At 41.5% G+C, this 14,953-nt stretch overlaps 2 long non-coding RNA genes across 4 annotated transcripts in view; one reads left to right on the top strand and one right to left on the bottom strand.

The window, feature by feature from the left end:
* LOC308473895 overlaps positions 1-14,953 on the bottom strand; it is a 76,413-nt gene that overhangs the window by 61,319 nt on the left and 141 nt on the right. Inside the window, exons 2-4 of one of the 2 annotated variants that reach the window (XR_013984369.1) lie at positions 13,090-14,832; positions 9,149-9,242; positions 6,658-7,514 (exon numbers count right to left, since the gene is read on the bottom strand). This is a non-coding gene — a long non-coding RNA (uncharacterized lncRNA). Of the gene's footprint in view, positions 1-6,657; positions 7,515-9,148; positions 9,243-13,089; positions 14,833-14,953 lie in introns of those variants that run through there. The other variant, XR_013984370.1, reaches the window with a different exon arrangement.
* Positions 299-2,227, top strand: LOC308473003. 2 transcript variants are annotated; one of them, XR_013983862.1, is made up of 3 exons: positions 299-709; positions 1,433-1,530; positions 1,954-2,227. It is a non-coding gene; the product is annotated as an uncharacterized lncRNA (long non-coding RNA). The 2 variants fall into 2 exon arrangements; XR_013983863.1 differs by lacking the exon at positions 299-709 and adding an exon at positions 816-867.

The following is a 14,953-nucleotide window of genomic DNA, read 5'->3' as shown; positions in this document are numbered from 1 at the left end:
TGAGGTCCATCAACATGGGCAGCTGAGCAGACACAGCACCTCAGCTCTGCTGCCCTTTTATAATGCGAACAATCACATGCAACACGCAGCTAATAATGTTCTAACAAAATATTTGTAACATGTATTATTTCACAATACTTAGAATTGTGAAATAATACATGTTACAAATATTTTGTTAGAACATTGTTAGCCGTGTGTTGCCTGTGATTGGTCAGAGTTGTCTGTTTTGCAACACAGCGGATTTCCTTTGTCGTAGCCCATTTATACGGTAGCATCTGGGCTTGACGAGGCTTGTGACCCTCATCTGTTCTGAGCCTACTGCAGCTGAGGAATCACACACCTCCTCCCAGAGCTAATGAGCCCCACCTAGTGAGCTGGACTGTGGGCCCTTGCCTGCCTCAGCCTCCTAGACCAGCCATCCCACTGATCCCTACATCTCAGAGCCCACCATGTTTGTGGAGATGGGCTCCTCTGGCTCTGGAGATGGGTCCTGCTGCTGTTTCCTGTGCACTGACCCTCATCCCTTGCCATCCTCCATCATCCCATGAGTACTTCCTACACCAACCTCTCCTTCCCCATCCCCAGCTTGCCCTGGTATGTCCCAGTTCTAGCTAGACCACTCACTGGGATCCTCTTCCTCCTCCCTCATGTCCAACCAATTCACAACATGCTTTTTCCAGGGCCGTGATCTTGCATGGTGCTCCAAAATGTGAGCCCGAAAAAGTGCTTTTGGGGGAGGGAAAATTGTGCCATGAAATCGTGTGAGATCACAGCATCCAAAATGGCTGCCATTCTCTCATGAGAAAAAAACAGGACAATGGCATTGTGAAAGATTGTGTCTGGATTTTGCTGTCGAGGTGTTGGAGGGTATGATATGTGACCTGGGCCCAAGTATGTGTACTACTATGACTGGCAATCATGTCACAGTTAGTCCGACACACCCTTATGTTTTAGAAACATCCCATAGTCACAATTTGATTCCACTCTTTAAGAAAAGAATTAAAATACCAATGTGTCTCAGGATAAGCAGGAAGAAAACAACATATCGGGGTGGGATGTAGAGGACTGGAGCTGGGAATGTAAGGAGCAGAGGCACCATGTGGCAGAACACAGCCCTCACCAACCTGGTGCACCATCAGCCCCAGTCATGGCACAAGTTGTAGGCCAATACATATGTGGAGTGCAACTGTTTTGGGGAAAGGATGGCACTGTACATGTCTCACTCCAACTCACAGGCAAGGAGAGTTTGTGCATCCCAGCAGGGATGTTTCCATTGCTGGCATCTACAGGGATTACCACTCAATTAATTCCTTTCAAATAATTCAGCATATAGAATATGGCTCACAGGAGGCAGATCAAGTCTTTTAAGGCTGGAGTCAGGCTCCTGCCTCCCACTGTAACAATGCTGTCCTTCCTTATTTCTGTCAAGCAGAAACACCATCAAGTTGAGCAACTGGCTTTCGGAAGAAGAAGCTGACCAGGCTGCTAAGGCTGAATTAGTGATCTTGAAAAACTAGGCCAGGCCATGAGGTAATCATTTGGCAGCAATATACTGGCATGAGCCTTTTCCTGACTGCTGACTTTTCATTTTATTGTATTAATTATCAATATATAGGAATACTCACTTGCATATTTGAAGTCAAAATTTAGTTCAAATAAAAGAGGCATTATATTTTAATAGTTTCTGCCCAACTAAGCTGGTAAATCTGATACCAATTAAGAATAATTTGAAATAGGCCAGTAGATTAACTCCAATTGTTCCTTAAAAGGCCAAGATTTGTTAATTCATTAATATAGTTTTAAGTGTTTACATCTCCAGATTTTCTCTATTCCTACTGCTCTTAAAAAGTAAAAAAAACAACCCAGAAATTAAAATGTGCTTATTTTTATTTCTAATGTATTTTAAATGGTGCAGCAGAATCTCTAATGTCTCCACATGTACTCTTATTCCAGGAATCACTAAGACTTTCAACATCTTGATGGATGTTACCAGTTTTCAAAATGTTAATGTAATAGTGGAATGGACTGCTTTGGAATACGGTGGACAATCCTTCATTTGAGGTTTTAAAACAGATGTTGGATGGCCATTTGTCAGAGCTCCTTTAGCTGTCGTTTTTGCATTGCAGGGGGTTGTACGAGGTAACCTGTTGGTTTCCTGCCAACTCTACAATTCTATGATTCCTGAAAAAATCACAGTTTGCACTTTATCCACTCCACAGCACCAACATTTGGCAGTATCTGATTGACATCTTTTGTTTAATTCTCAGTGTGTGTGCCAAACTACATCTATTAAATTGCTGACTGTCATTTTGACTGGTGTTTTATTTTTATAAAAGTGACGGGAAGACCAATAATATGGATGTGTGTGTTGTGTGCACACACAAATTTACTGCCCTTTCCTAAGCCCTGCTGGCTTGCTGAGGCCAGGGGAAGAGGTGGCTTTTCCTTACCTCCCCCTCATGCTGTCACCCCTTCCCATAATTAAATATGCCAACTCAGGGGCTGGCATAGTTGAAGCTTCTTTTGGGAGAGTGCCAGGGAATGAGAGGGTTTGAAATCCTCAGCTGCCACTGGCATACCCTCACCATTGGTGGGACACTTCCATCAGCAGGATATTTGTGCCTGTGGAGCTTTCTGTGGGCATATCCAGTAGGTGTGTCACTTCAGGAGTGCGGCTTCTTTTCCACTGCACTTATACACCACTTCCTACAAATTCAGTTGATTCAGGTTGTGAGGCTGCACCCTAGTTGATGTTAACGATGGCCATATAATGAAATGGAGCACAAATGGAATATTACTGTTTCAAATGAGTAATAGCATTTGACACATTTGATGACATGCGAGATTTCTAGGAAGATAATCACCGTCTAGAAAAGATTCCAAGGAAAGCTATGAGAAACAAATAAAAAATTTAGGAAGCCTGCCATGTGAAGGCTGGAGGGAGGAGAAGGAAAGGTTTAGAGAAAGGACAACACTCTGAAAATGTAAAGAAGAGGGAGAACAATGACGTCTGAGAATGGGGAACAAAGCAATAGATTTTTGAGAGATTGTAAAAAGAATTGCCTTGCTGGATCACTCTGAGGTCCATCCAGTTCATCAGCCTGTTTGCAGCTATGGTCAAGCCAAAGTCTCCAGAAGCTCACAAAAAGGCTATGAAGTGAAAGAACCATTGAGTTGGAGGTGAATGGTAGAAGTATGGCGTGAACAGCAACAACTAGTACTATTATACCCTCTCCTCCTCTTCCTGTTCCTCCCACCCACTTTTGGACTGTTTATAGCTTCCTCCTCCTCCTCCTCCAGTTCCTTTGTTAGTTCACTTCCCATGAGGCATCCCAAAGCAATTTACAACATAATAAAGACATGTACAATAAAATTGTTGCATATATATAAAACTATTAAAACAATTGCACATACAAATTCATTTTTTTAAAAAAACAACAACTATAGATTTGTTAAAATATCAACAACATGTAAATAACTAGGGCTTTTTTCTGGGGATATTCAAAGGTACGTTGTACTGGCACCTCCCCCCCCCCTTAAAAGTGTGGCACTTACTGAGTTAAAAAAAAAGAAGGGTGGCACTTACTGTAACAGGCAGCTTTTTTTCTTAAAAAAAAGCACTGTGTAAATAACTGACAAAAAATCCCTAAAAACCAACCAACCAACTGCCAAAGCTTTGCTTAAACAAGCAGAGGGTCTTGAAAACGAATGTTGCTTCTATTAGCTGTACTTTAGCCAAGGAAGATTGGAGCATTATGTTTATTCTTTGTGTGACTATAGAAATGAAAACACATCCTTAGCAACCTCTCTTGGATAAGGAAGGGTTAATGAGACTCAGTAAAACATTGACAACCAGGAGGGGCTCCCTCAAGTGAGATGATAAAAACAAGGCTGCACCTGGATGCCGGCAATTTGCAGACAGACACATTCTGGTCAGCCCTTTTGCTCAGCCGCTTTGTTCTGCCAGCTGCCTTGGTGCTTTGGATGCAGGTGGAAGGGTGGACTTTGCTATCTATAAAAATGTTTAATAGTGAAGACCAACTTCCGCTTCACCTCTCAAGGGATCAAGGTTAGGCGTGTGTTGCTATGCCAGACAGCACAGCAAAGCAGCACAGGGCAGGTGGGCAAGAGCCACTGTGCCTAGCTCTAAGATGGAGGCCTCTCTGTGGCAGAAAGCACACAGTGAGAATTTTGCGTCTTTGGGGGTGAAAGGCAAGGAGCGGGGAGGCAGCCAGCTTCCCTAGATGGGGCAACAGTGCACAGAGGGGCCAGGCATCCAATTCAAATAAATTAATTTCCACCCAGGAGGAGTGTGGTGCACCCGTTCTACCAGGGAGCTATTGTTTTTGCTCATGTATGCTAATATGAAGAGATGGATCACTCCACAGGACCAGGGATGCCCAACATAGTGTGGCTGGCAGAGCAGCTCTCACAAAGAACCTGAGAATTTATGCCTTGCTCTTTGCTTGTTAATGTGGAAATAAAAGGGCCCACCTGCTACTTGAAGCCATGATCACTTGCAGAGTGCAAGCGGGGGAAGGCTCTGGGTAAAGCTTTATAAAAGGGCAATAGAGCTGCAGTCAGTTTCTGTGGTCCTTGTCTTTTGAATTAGGGGAATCACACCATGTTCCGTTGTGATGGAGAAGGGCTGAGGATCAAAGAGCTGCTCTCGAATACTTTTTTTTAATAAAAAAGTACAGTATTGTATTTTAAGTACATTTGCTTTTAGTCACCTTATAAGGAATGGCATGTGGTCAGGAATACAAGCGTGAGGAAATGATCTCTCCTCCCTAGTGTGGTGTTGGAGTAAGACCTGGGACACCGCTTCAGTCACAAAGCTCACTGAGTGACCCTGGGCCAGTCATTGCCTCTCAGCCTAACCTACCTCACAAGGTTGTTATGAGGTTTAAATGAGGAGGGAGAGACCCATGCACAATACCTTGAATTCCTTGGAGAAAAAGGTGGGATTTAAATGCAATTAAGCAAGCAATAAAGGCACCCTTTTTATGAATGTATTTTAGGGTCAAACTAGGCATAGCCTTAATTGTACAGCAATTTTAAAATAGTCCTCCTTGTCCGGTAATGATTTCTTGATTTTCTATATATATTTTTCCAAAAAAATTCTGTAACCTCTCTCTGCCCCCCCCCCCCAGTAAGTATGTCATATGAGTCATTGATACTTCCCTCCTCAATTTCAAGTACACCTACTATTGTATTGCAGGGATTGTATTTTATTTCACAAGATTTATATACTTCTTGGTTGTAATAAAATATCATATCAGTTTGCAGAAACAATAAAGCAGAAAAATTATCAGTAAAAAAGAAAGTTATAAACAATAAATAATTCAAAAATAATTAAAATCAACTAAAATCAGCCAGACTGGAGATATTGCACTGCGTCTTTCAACTTGGATTTGCAGGTGTGTCCCACAAAGGCGTCACATACATTGAATAGACAGTGTATGCAGTGAATGTACAGTATGCACAAACATTGAAAACACAGCCTGGCTAAGTCCTTCCCTGCACTGCAGGGGAATTGCCATATTGAACCGGAAAAACACATTTCAAGAATCATTCCTGCTCCCTCCAAAAGCCTTTTTCAATTAGCCATACATTTTTGAATAATCAAAACAACCATTTTTTGAGCGGCTGCCAGCAGATGGCATCTCCCTGTCCATTCTCCAAAGAGAAGCAAAAACTTTTCCGTGTAGGGCAGCCAACTCAGCACTTTGCAAAAAATGACAGGAAAGACAGACTGGGTTGGAACCATCATTAGGAAGCAGGATAAACACAATGTTTCTTAAATAAATACTCTTGCATGATTTATCCACTACTGGTTGAAAACAGAATATTAAAGCACCGGGATTCCTTCTCAGGTGCCACAGAATTTTGCACGTATGCCTCGTATGAGACTTTTGCTGTTTGATCTACTATTTTGGTTTCTTTTGGTGCATGTAATGCATTTTATGATTTTCATTGCATTGTCAGATTTCATATTTGAAACTGGAAGCTGCCACTAGAGCCGTATATTTTGGCTAGTTGGTTACAGGAAAAATAAATGATGCAACTGAGGATCAATACAATTAATACAACTCCACCTGAGTATAATCTCTAGCCCTACATTAAGATAATGGAATGAAGAGTGCACACATCTGTGTTGGAGCAGGCCGGACACTGGTGGTCTTCCTCAGAGACCCTTCTCCATGTGTCCCACACAAGGTGAGATGTGTGGAGGGTGGTTGCATGAGTACAGGCCTTTTCATTGGTGGCCTCCATCTGTGGAATGCTCTTTCCGGGGAGATATGGCTAGCACTTTGTTTTCCAGTCTACGTGCTACATCATAATACTTCTATGAGTACAACTAGCGAAACTTCAAAATTACATCTGCATCTCAATGAGGCTTTAGTTTGTTGTGAGTTCATTCTTCAATAAAGTGCTACGCATGCTTTCAAAGCTGGTTTAAGAAATCAGTTGGTGTCTTAGCACTAAAGAGTAGTATATACTTTTGGCAAGAAATTGCATTCTACTGGGCAAACGTCTGTTGATGAAACGGATTGTAATATAACAGCTTGCACACACCTACATGAACAATTTTGGGTAACTTTCAAACTTGAGCATTTCAGTAACTTGAACTGGTCTAACAAAAAAATTGCTATTTTACCTGGTTGCTTACATGTATTTCTTCAAAAGAAGAAATATAATTATAGGCTGTATTTCTTTATGCAAAATAGAAGTCATATTATTTCAACAAGGAATGCAACTAAGAGTCTCTGGTGCAGAGAGCTAAGCCTTAAACACTTTCTGGGACTAAGCAAAGATCTGAAAAATATTTTAATTTTTTTTGTGTGTGTGTGTGATATATGTAAGATTGCTTCTGTCAGATTGTATTCTTTAGGGATTAGTTGGTTTCTTTCTTCATAGCCACAATGAGTCTATGTGTAAATTTTACCCCAGTTTTGATGGCTTTCCATTTTCCTATAAGTAAATATTTCTTCCTTTCAGCTGCTACCTGCCAATAACTTATAAGTTATCTCTTTCGAAGTGGAAAGAGGGGAAAGACAACTAAGATGCACATGACCTAACCTTCTCCCTTTAAGTATTTTTTTAAAGTAGCAATTATGTCAGCAGGATATGTGATGTACAGAATATTTGTTTGGAATGTTCCTCTCGATACCACTTCAGAGCCAAAAGTAAATGCACCTCAAGCAATATTAATATAGTTGATACTTAATTCATTGAAACATTTTAACAAGCAATTTTATGATTAGTGTGTGCGCTCCCACTCACGTACGCTGTAGTCTTAAAAGTGATAGATAAGAGTAATCAAAGCAGGAAATAGGTGTTCCTGGAAAGCAAAGCTCCCTTGAGCTGTCATACTTTCTCCCGCCCTCTGATTTCCACATTTGGATTCTGAATGGCTGTGAAGATGCTTGCTCTGTGACAGCACAACTCAATTTCGTGTCGGATCAGCATGGACAGCTGTGGCTTTTGACAATGGAAGCCATTGTTGGGTCCTGAAAGTTAATGTGATTATGCAAATGTTGCTCTAACTACCCGGGCTCTCTTATACTCTTCACAAATGAGCACATTGTCACATTTCATTATGTGCATCCAGTCCTGCTGGTTTGGTGGTATCATTATATCTCTCAGAAATGGACCACATCAAGACTGCTCGCTGCTGGTATTAGGCAGAGAAAACCAACTCTGACCCACAAACAAGGATTTGTGTGTGTGTTGTGGGGGGTGGGGGTTGTAGCTTGACTGAATCTCTATATTAGTTCTGACTGACTTTGGAGGGCCAAGAATAGTAGATAGAACTACAAGACAGAATCTGGTTCAGGAATAGACTTTGAACCATTTCTGGCTCCCAAGAATGTACGTATATATGTGAACAGGTTTTCCTTCATTTGCACACCTCATCATTTGTACAATTCTGTTAACAGGAGCCGGATTCCTGACTAGCTCTGATTCAACAGATTGATTGCTGATGTGCAAGTTCTGTGGTTGTCCATCTCTGACAGTTTGCTGCCATGCGTTTGCAGCCCTAGGAATCACTCCCCACAATTATACCATAAAATGTGAAACCCCGCCTTATAATGTGTTGTTTCTTTCTAAGAGCTGGACCTTCCATTAAAAACATGGATTCTAGCGGTAAAGACTTGAAAATGGTTTCACGTTGAGTTGGGGGAGAGAAGCAGGGCTTTTGTTCTAGTTCTTGTTGGTGTTGTTCCATTTGTTTATATATCAATGCACCCAGTGCTTTACAAAGTATAGGAGGGCAAGCCCCTGTCCAGAAGACCTTACGATATAAACACAATATAAACTACTTCCATGTTTCAAAAGCCAGGATAAAGACTGAGGTGCGTCTTAAGCATTCTTTGAAAGCTGTACAATGAAAGTGCCAGACACACCTCTATGGGCAGGGAGTTCTGCATTAGGGGCTGACACAGGTAATGCCCTCCTTCAGGCCAGTACCCCCTGAGCATCTGAGGGACAAGAACTACCAACAGGCACCCCCTGCTGATCTCTGCACCTGAGAGGTTCTGTAGGGAAGGAGGCAGTCCTTCAGATATTTGGGGCATGAGTCATTTAGGGCTTTAAACACCAACATCAACACCTTGAACTGGGCCTGGATGATGACAGTCATGCCAACACATACACACACAACCCCCAAAAGCACCTTCAATTATGCTAGTTGGGACTGATGTAGCTAATTTTCTCTCATTCATGAAAGTGGAAAGGAAAACATGGTTTCAAAAAAATGCAGGGTGGGGGAAAGCTACCTCACACACACTGACTTCAAAGAAGCTGGAAGCATTTTGAAAGCGGTGGTAGCTCCCCCACTATAGGATTGCTGTGCCTGCTACAACGGGACATGGAACTTCATGCGTTATGCCTAGTGATGCTCCTGGAAGTCCAATTTGGAGGGCTGAAAAGGCCAAGGTGTGTGCCAAGCTATGTTCTCTTCCTAACAAACTTAAATATTCTTGTAATTCCAATAGAAATTTATTACAGGTTAATTTGATGTTTCTGTGCATTTTGCATAACTAAGCATCAATTACTACCATCTTTGTACATGTTAAAATGTTGTAACTGGGGCTAGAAGAGAAATTTGATGGATCTTACATTCAAAGGTGAGCTTACTTACCTAATTCACTGTCCAAAACAATACATGAACAAAAACACAGCCACTGTTCAAAATTCACACTTCTCCGAATTTTGCAAGGCAGTTCTCCAGCCACCTAATGTATACAAAAAGGCATATAGTGCATATCATTGCATATATTAGTGGAAGTAACACAAACATATATTATATTAGTGGAAATGTTTCACAAAAATGTGTACATTGGAAGAAAGTCACACTAAAATGCTAGTGAGTTTTCATGAGGACATTAAAAAAAAAATTCTCAAACTGATGTGGAAATGTAGAGAATGGACCTGAAGATTGTGAAAAAATGAGAAACCGGAACTGACCGATTTGCCCATCTGTACCTGCTACTCAGGTTTGCCATTTCAGATGTGGTTCTCAAACAGAACAGGTCCCTTTCCTGGAGGAAATTGATCCCTTTCCTCTTTGTGAACTGCAAATATCTAAAGTGGCACTTTAGTAGTAAGAGTCCCAGCATACTGTTGTAAGTATGTATATATTTAAAAAGTTGAAGTGCCTGAGTCAAAAATGTAGGGCACAGGTGTTTTGGGGTCATTCATTTCTCAGCGCTGTTTATGAGAAGATCCCAGACACATTCAGAGAATGCTGTTTTGGTGCAGTGCCAGCCATCAAAAGCTGACAGGAAAAAACAGGTGTATCTGGTGATGACATGCACAGCGTACAATAAGAATCAGACTGTAGAAACATTTACATTCATTACATTTTTTTTCAAAAGGCATGATGAAGAATACATTGCAAAATTAGGCAATTTTCACAAATGGGACATTTTCAGCACCCAGCTGCAAGACAACTGGTAAGTTGAGGGAAGGCAAGAGGTCAAAAGACACTGTGGCTGTTTGTGTATGCTGAAACACCAAAACCCTGGATGACAGTGGAGCCCACAATACAAAATTGCAGCCTTGTTAATAAAAATAAAAGTCCACACAAGTTTATGGCCGGCAGCAAAGAAAAATCCTAGACTGCTGGAAGCTAGCAGAAGAGAGAAGGTGTGTGTGAGAGAGAAACCTTTGCCTTCCTTCAGCAGATTCCTGCAATTCAATGTTGGGAGAGATGCAGCACTCCACTTTTCCTCACCTAAATACTATTCCGTATTCTGTATTAGCTCATAGGCTTCAATACAGAGATAGAAGCTAGGAGAGCTGGATAAATCTTGGCTCTGTAGAGCAGGGTGAGTTGCAACAAATACATATCAAGTGTTTTTGTACCCAGAGATATCAAGAAGAGCCTGTAACTAGAAAGCAATAATAAAATAAAGGCAACATCTTTGCTCCTTGAAACTTGTAAATATTGATGTCAAATTGAACACATGCACCACAATCTAGAGTTTGATGTGTGTGTATCTAAGTGTGCACCTCTTACTGCTATATAACATCCCCGTTGGTTTGTGTCTGCTGATGTTCCTAGACTGAAATGAATGGGGACGCATGCAGAGTGGTCTCTCCAAAGAACAGCACTCTGGCTGGGGAGCTCTGTGCATGCCTCAGAGTGCTTGCCTCCCAAACAGATTGCTAATATACACACACATATATATTGCAGGCTCATTTGGGCTGTTTTTGTGAATGTCAGTTGCATGGGCACATTACTAAATAATCTGAATATGCAGCTACTTGATTTCCATGCCACATACTTGTTATGTATGTATGTATGAATGCATGCATGCATGCAATAACAGTATGTATATGGCAATTAACAAATTCTGTACATGATTGGGCTAGCATTGTAACGGCTTAATTTTGTGAGTTCTCCAGGGCAACTGAAACAATCAGGATTAAAAATTACTGATGTAATGTTGAGAGCATTGCTTCACTGGGAGCTCTGTAAAAGCATGCCTGATGAAGATTAATCACCATATGTATATATGGAAAGTAGTGACATCACACTTCGCACACACCATCATTCTCCGTAGGCACAGATCCAGAAAAGCTAACATGAAACCACCTGGGTGATTTATCATGAATTAAGACACCAAGTACCTCCTTTACTATTTATGTTAACTTAACTTTATTGCTTTGTGTAGTTTTGCGGTTGTGAATTTGACAGGAACTGTTGTACATTGGACCTGTATATGCTCTGCAGAAGTCCTGCAATGTATCCTGTACACCTATTGGGTTGCTGTTGTAGCTTAAAGTTGTCTTCAACCTTTGCAGACCCAGGACCACCTTTAACCCAAATGTGCATTTGGACACCCACTTCTCTTTTTTACCATGTCTTTAGGGCTGTTGTGACCCACCTTAGGTCATGTTGCAACTTAGTAGTGGGTCCTGGCTCATCTGTTGAAGACCATTAATCTAGTAGATTGTTGACTGCCAGGGCCACTGCTGGACCAGCCTAATCATAGAATCAGGGACATTTATACGTATTTAAAAGAGGGCACATGACTATGAAACAAATCTGCATGACAAATGCATCAGCTCTGCAAGTGTGTATGTCTGTAGATTATTTATATATATGATGGGACATGAGATATGGGGCCCAGTCCAAAAGACCAGGGGCATGGGCCCCTCTCTAACAATGCCCTTATGTAGAATTATTGTCAGAGAGAATTCGAAGGAGCAAGTGACAGAAGAGGCGGAGCAGGGGCTCGGGATGCTGTGGAGCTCTTCAACCACCCAGAGGCTCGGGAAGGGAGCTCAGACTCTGGAAGGGAGGTTGCTTTCACATCAGCACAGACAAGGAAGGAAATGAAAAGTAAGCATCAAAGATGTCTCGCGCGATTCCCATGCCTACTTTATTGGCGCAGGAATTGAAGGAAGCCACTCCCTGAATCTGACTCAGTGGGTTTGGATGCATAATTCTGAACTGTAGCTGTTTCTTGTACATATGTAATAAATACTGTAAATACCAAGCTGACTGTGCCAGAGTTACTGCGAAGGGGAGACACCACCTTTACAATTATAGAGTTGAAAAGGACCTCAACGGTCCTGAGCCCATCCCTCTCCCAATGCAGGAAGCCTATTGAAGTTTGCCCTCCAGGAGCTAAATTTTATCCAGAGTAGACTTATAAAAATTAATTGACCTAGCTTGGTCATGTTCATTAATTTCCGTGGATCTACTCTGAGTAAAACAGCTGAATGCAACCTTCCCGCCAGCCTCTGCTTCAGTGAAAAAGTGTCCATTTCCTTCTGTTCTATCAACCGATGGCTCAAACTTCATCAAGTTCTTCCTAATATTTTGTCTACATTCTTTTACTTTTATTTATGGAACTGTTTCCCTAATTATAGCTTCTCTATATTTCATATGTACAATATATTGCTTGTACTAATTAAATAATACAGGTTTGTTTCTTCAACAATTTGTTTGGCATCGAACCATATTATGACTGGAGTAATTTCTGGAATAGCTTCCTCATAGACTTGACTGGTGCTTATGTTATGAATTTTTAGGTGCCAGTGAAGGCATTTTTCACTTCCCCAAACCTTTCAACTTATGACAGGTATGCATTCTTGCTGTTCTGAAAAGACTCGCACCAAATATCTTTTCCATTTGCAAATTCTTATGATAGCTTTATATTGATTTTATGTTGCTGGCTTTGGGGTAGGTGAGATGTGTGCCGATTTGTATTGTAGATTCATTTCTCATTTAAAAGTTTACCACCCTAACAAAACAAAAACACGGTCATCTTTGAAAATGTGCAGTTCTCTGGATTTTGCAATGCAGTTCTCAAGCTGAGATGTGTAAAAAAAATGCATATTCTGAGGTAAAGTGTGCATTAAAATATATATGTTAGTGGAAGCATAATAAAAAAATGAATTGCATTGGGGAAATTGCTCTTAAAAATGTGTCTTAGGAGAAATTTGTACTCAAATGCTGATAAATTTCCATTAAGACTCCCCACCCCCCTTCTGAAAAACAACAACAATGAACTGGTGTGAAAATGTGGAAAATTTAAGATTAGAAAAATGAGAAACTTCCATCCCTACCTGCAAGTCAATCAGCGAGCGATGCCTGGCCTCCATGTTCTTTTCAAACAAAAGGTCTCCGTGAGGGCTACTTTCTCTCTTTGGGAGTTGGCAGGAGCCGCCTCAAGGCACCCTGTCAGGCCCAAAGCGTATTGGAAGACAAAAACAGCAGCCAGGACTTTTGTTAGTGGCAGCAGGCCTTCTGCTGGGGAGGGCAGAACCTGTTAGCTATGTATTTTTATTGATTTAGGAGTTTGGATTTGATATCCCACCTTTCACTCCCTTTAAGGAGTCTCAAAGCGGCTAACATTCTCCTTTCCCTTCCTCCCCCACAACAAACACTCTGTGAGGTGAGTGGGGCTGAGAGACTTCAGAGAAGTGTGACTGGCCCAAAGTCACCCAGCAGCTGCATGTGGAGGAGCGGAGACGTGAACCCAGTTCACCAGATTACGAGGGTGGGCAGCTGTGCCCATGCTTCTGTGGCATTTTGGAACAGGGACTTTTGAGAAGCTGTTAAAAGCAACCCCCCTGAACAGGGTGTTGCAGTGCCTCAAAGTGGGAAAGGTGAAGTAGCACCCCCCTGGTGTGCCCCTCAGGTCAAAGGAGGAAGTTGGGCAAAGCTGTAAGTGAGGACAGGTTGATGCTGGGTGTGAAATAGAAAAGGAAATCAACAAACTGAAATAGTGAGGAAGCATGGTAAACGACCAGTCAAGAAAATGAGGGAGACTTTGTATCTGTGACAACCCATGGCACCCCCCTCCCCATGACAGACTTACAAACAAAAAACTGACAAAACAAACAAACAAACAAACAAACCTATTTTAACATAGCTTATTTTATAACCCCGATTGCCATGTTGGGGCATGATGAGGTGATTTTGGAGGTGAGGGATGGGGAGGCACCCACGGAAGGGTTGGAAAGGTCCATTGAGGGTGAGAAAGGTCCACTTATCACCTTTAAATTGTGTCTCCCCCTCACCATTTTTGGGTGGGGGAGAGCCTTGGGGGGTTTGCTGAGCATGCCTGTCCACCTCCAGTGCCTTGCTTGTGAAATGATTTCCCTCCCAGGGTTGTTGTGAGGATACATTATATATTATTAAAGTGTTTTGTGCCATGAAAGGGCTTTTTTAAAAAAATAGTGAGGACAGCAGCAGTGTCATATGACATGTGATAACTTTCTTTCAAAGTACGGGATATATCCTTAGCTGTTCAGAAGATTATGGCATGCCAATATGCTGGTCATGAGGCACCTCAAACTTGACTTCAATTAAAAGTTGAGCCATATGAGAAAAGAAGCAATTTTGAGGTTCAAATTGCAGCTTGTATTGCCATTTGGCTTTTATTTTTTATTTTTTGTATTCTTTGGCTTGGGGCAAACAGAACCTACTCAATAGTGGGGGAGGTATACAGGCCCAACTACAAAATACGCCATGAAGTGCACTTGAGTCGATTTTTCCTTGTTACACTCTTTGTTGAGATGCTGACTGGACTTTTGTTTAAAATGTTGTGCAAAACACACACATGGGCCTTCTGCACCTGAGTGTATACTGGTATCCATTTTTGAACTAGGATAAGCACATTTCATTCAACATGCATTTTTAATTATTCAGGAAAATGAATTGCTAGCATGCAGGCAGAAGTTCCTCCCAGCAGAACCTGAAACCTGGAAAGATGCAAGGACTCAGGCACCAAGCTATATTATTTTGTTCCGCTATATGAGCCCCATCCTGTTCTACACAGATAATAATAATAATAATAATAATATCTTTATTGTCATTGCCCCCTTCGGGGACAACGAAATTACTTGACTGCTCCATAAAAACACTAATTAATCAATACAGTATAATACAGCAAGGGAGATTAGATGACTTTCAAAGTCCGGGCTT

Source organism: Podarcis pityusensis (genome assembly GCF_964106645.2).
Source record: "Podarcis pityusensis genome assembly, chromosome: 3".
NCBI lineage: Eukaryota > Metazoa > Chordata > Lepidosauria > Squamata > Lacertidae > Podarcis > Podarcis pityusensis.
The sequence above is the reverse complement of the archived record's forward strand: the minus strand, read 5'-3'. Positions and strand labels throughout refer to the sequence as shown.